Source organism: Cavia porcellus, unplaced genomic scaffold (genome assembly GCF_034190915.1).
Source record: "Cavia porcellus strain 051 isolate PalLab524CR breed Dunkin Hartley unplaced genomic scaffold, mCavPor4.1 scaffold_31, whole genome shotgun sequence".
Taxonomy (NCBI): Eukaryota; Metazoa; Chordata; class Mammalia; order Rodentia; family Caviidae; genus Cavia; species Cavia porcellus.
The window spans coordinates 39,604,702-39,609,053 of record NW_026947514.1 but is presented as its reverse complement, the minus strand read 5'-3'; the positions used below and the strand labels follow the sequence as shown (position 1 = coordinate 39,609,053).

At 36.6% G+C, this 4,352-nt stretch overlaps 1 non-coding gene and 1 pseudogene across 1 annotated transcript; both read right to left on the bottom strand.

Annotated features, from left to right (window-relative positions):
* Positions 1 to 461: 461 nt before the first annotated feature.
* On the bottom strand, positions 462 to 3,775 carry LOC134474180 (lys-63-specific deubiquitinase BRCC36-like; annotated as a pseudogene).
* Positions 1,719 to 1,821, bottom strand: LOC111757597 (U6 spliceosomal RNA). Its single transcript, XR_002791904.1, has one exon. It is a non-coding gene; the product is annotated as a U6 spliceosomal RNA (small nuclear RNA).
* Positions 3,776 to 4,352: the final 577 nt, after the last annotated feature.

Sequence of the window (4,352 nt, the reverse complement as noted above, 5' to 3'; positions counted from 1 at the left end):
TGATTCATGGTCCAGTGCTGGATTATGAGTGTGAATGCTGCATCCATAGGTGGGTAGCCTACATACAATATAAGGGACAGAAAGGGTCTCCCCTCCATGCTCCTCCCTCTTTGCTCTTGTTGCTTTTGCTGTCTTCTACTGCCATGAGTCACCCTGCCTTGCACTCAGCAGATTATGGACTGAAACTGCCACAAACTCTGAGCTAAAGACACTGGACCTTCCTTAATTTTGGGCATCGGGTATTTTGTCTCAGCAACAAGAGAAAAGTAATCAACACAGTGATACACTAAGAGAGGGAGGAAGTGCTGACAGTCTGAGGAGAGAAGAAAGCATGAAGGGATCATCTTGGTTTGCATTTCAGTAAGTGGGCAGTAAGTGTGAGCCTTTGGTTACTAACTCTGATGGAGATGAGAAGAGAGAGAGAGTAAAATAAACTTGTATAGTACTCAACATTGCTGTAACTAGCCATTCTTTGTGTTTTTATCCTCTGTGAAACAGGAAAAAGACCCACAAAACCTTGATCCATCCTCTGATGCATGGCTTGTATGTGAACATCAACATGTGAAGACTAATCAGTAATGGGAGGATGGGAATTATAACAACCTTTGACTTTCTTGGGGTGACCTATTAGTTTAGCCAACCTCTCTGCCTCTGTTGAGGCTGCAGCTGCTGCTTTGGAGAAATTTCTATTCAGTCCTTCCTCTTATCAAAATGTGAGAACATGATGACAGAATAAATGTGAACAATTCTGGTGTTATGAACCTTTTCAGCAGCTGTGTGTATTTGAGTTCCAGTACATGCAAATTTGGAGTCACTCCTTGTGTCATTATTCCACGCCCCTTTACACAGCCTCATCACCTCCTTCTTTTCTGTGCTCAGAGTATGGTTGAGACAAATTAGGAAAGCAGTAGACTCCAGATGAACTGCCTGCTCTGTCTGTTTGCTCTGATCCTGCTCATGTCCTCCTCTGCCCTACTCTGACCTGAGCAACCCAGCACTCTGGCGGTGCCTTCCCTGTACCCAGCACTCTGCACCCTGCCCCGGCCTGCCAAACGGTATAATTCTTCCTAAAGAGATTCATTATACAGTGCTTACAACACAAAAAAGGGAATAAGCCTGAATGTGACTTTGTATGTATGTGATGAATTATTTTGAAGTCACTTACAAGTCATGTTTCTCCCTGCCTCCTTCCCTCCCCCAGTCTCTCCCTCTTTTCTAACTTCCCTGTCTTTCCCTCTCTTCTTCTATTTTTATCTTCCTTCTTTCTTTTTTATTTTAAAGAGAATAAGACAAAAGAAAACAGAACAAAGTAAATCAGAACAAAACAATGCAAGTAACACAGCACTTCACAACAAGACAACTGGATATCAACAGTAGCTACCGTAATGTCTCTTTTCTTTGAAATAGTTGAGCATTCATGGCAGTATTACAGCACATTCAAAACCAAATAACCAATAATGAATAATGGCTACTATAATATCTCATTTTCCTTAAAAATTTTGTTTATTCTATCGCACATATTAAAATCCATTAAGACACAACATGGTAAAACCAATGGAAACAGAAGAACAAAAGCCTGGTGAGACTTCAAAGCAAGATGATATTAAGTCAGCAAGGGCTGCCGTAATGTCTTGTTTTCTTCAAAGTAGCTGTTTATACCATCACACATAATAAAATCAAGCAAAACAGAATAAAATTATTCCAAGCAATGAATGAAAAAAAATATGAAACACTACGCAATTGCATGTCATCCTTGCGCAGGGGCCATGCTAATCTTCTCTGTATCGTTCCAATTTTAGTATATGTGCTGCCGAAGTGAATAGTCTTCTTCTTTCTTATTTGCTTACCAGGAACTGAACCCGTGGCCGCCACACTGAGCTACGTCCTCAGCCCTTTTATTTTTATGAGACAGTGTCTCTCTGGAACTTGCAATACTCTTGTCCCAGCCTGCCAGCATTTCTTTATGGATACAATATGTTCAGGATATGTTACGTGAAAAAATTAAGTTACAAAGCAATTTGCAAAATTAAGTTGCAAAATTTACAGATTTTTTCGGCAAATATATAGACATTTTAATGAACAGAATCTTAATCATGGTAATATCTGGGTAAGTGAAGCAGAGATGCTTTTTAAATTTCCTTGAAAGTATTCTTGTATTTTATTACCTTTTTTATTGAAGAGTAAACTATATACTTTATTAAAGTACAATTTAAATGTAATAAAATAAAGCAATTTGAGATGTATAATTGTATGTTTTAACAAAAGCATATACAGTTTTTAAACCACTGCACATTCATAATATTGAACATCTCTCTCTTCTCAAAAGTTTTACCTTGCCCTTCTGTAGTCGCACCCTTCACCCAGTCCTCAAGACACTGGAGACAGTGATCTGGTTTCAATTACTGTGTGGTTTTGCTTTTTCTAAATTTTTGGATACACGGAATGATATTTTTTGAGGTGTGGGACTTGAACCCAAGGCCCTTCCACTGAGGTACACACTTAGCGTTTTACTTTTTTTTTTTTTTTTTTTTTAATTTTGAGACAGCATCTCACTAAGTTTCTCAGGAAGTACTTAAACTTGTAATCCTCCTTCATGTTTTCATGGCTTGATAGCCCATTTTTTTGTGTTGCTAAATAATTGCCTGGGTGTCCAATACTTTATCAGTTTAAATACTTAAAGGTAACTTTTTTACTTCCATATTGTGGCAGTTATGAATCAAGCTGCGGTAAACATCCACATACAGAAAAATTTTAACAGCTTTGAGTAAGTGCAAAGGCACATGCATGCTATATGGGGTAAGAATACATGCAGTCATATAAGAAACTGCCCAGCTGTCGTCTAATGTGGCTGTGTCATTTTGTATCCCCACTTGCAGTGAGTGAGAATTTTTGCTGTTCCCTATTCTTGCCAGTTTTTTTGTGTTATGAGTGTTCTGGATTTTGACCATCCTGATAGGTGTGTTGCAGTAGCTCATTTTTGTTTTAATTTGCTTTTTTCCTGATGATTTTTGATGTGGGACATTTTTTATATGCTTATTTGCTATCTATTTTCTTTGGCCCATTTTCCTTAGGGTCTTTGGAAGATTTTGCAATTCTTGTTGAGTTTTATGACTTCTTTGTGTATTTGGGATAACTGCTTTATCAGATATGTGTTTTGCAACTATAGTCTCTGTCTGTGACTTGTCTTCTCCTTATCTTTACCTTGTCTTTCTTAGAAAAGAAGTATGAATTTTCATGAGCCCATTTTATCAATTCTTTCCTTCATGATTGTGCCTTTAGTGCTGTATCCAAAAAGTCATCATTAAACTGAAATGATCTAGGTTGTCTCTGTTATTTTCTGTATGTTTTCTAGTTGCGCATTTACATTTAGAGATGTGATTGATTTAATTTTTGTGAACAGTATAAGGTCTGTTCTAAATGCTGTCCTTTGTGAGGACTTCACCCAAGGCCAAAGTGATGGGGCCACACTGTCTTGGACTCTCAACCCCTAAATCTGTGGACTAAGTAAACTTTTCTGTGTAAAGTTTATATAGCAAAGGAATATCTACTTAGGTATTTTGTTTTAGCAACAGGAAATGAGCTAATATATTTGTAGCTTTATATTATATTTTGAAGTTGGGTTATGTCAGGTTTCCAATTTTGTTCCTCTCTTTCAATATTGAGTAAGTTGTTTTAGGGATTTGTTCTTTTAAAAAATATTTTATTTATTTATTTATGTATTTATTTATTTTGAGACAGTGTCTCACTATATAGTCTGGACTGTTCTTACACTCATTTGTGTAGCCCAGGCTGGCCTCAAACTCGAAGTGATCCTCTTGTCTCAGCCTTGTGAGTGCTGAGATTATAGATATGCACCACCACACCAGTATGTTCTTTTTTAAAATGAGTTTGCATAGATGCTGCAGTATGTACAGATATAATTTATCTATTCATTGGTTGATGGGCCTTGGTTTGTTTCAAATCTTTGATTACTATGAATAACACTGTCAGGAATGATCACATGTAAGTATTTATGTGGACATGCATTTTAATTTCTCTTAGGTAAGCACCTAGGAGTTAAAATGCTAGATCATATAATAGATGTGTGTATATGTAACTATGGAAAATTGCCAATATGTTTTTCAAAGTATCTGAACCACTTCTTTTTCTCACAAACAATAAATGAAATTTCAGTTGCTTCACATCCTCTGTAATACTTAATATTGTTAGTTTTTATTTTAGCCAATGGATGTAAGGAGGTTTGGGTTTTAATTAGTTTTTCCTAATGGATAATAATGTAAGCCATCTCCTCATATGCTTATTTGCCATCTGTTTATCTTATTTGGTAAAGTGCATGCTCAAATCTTTTACCA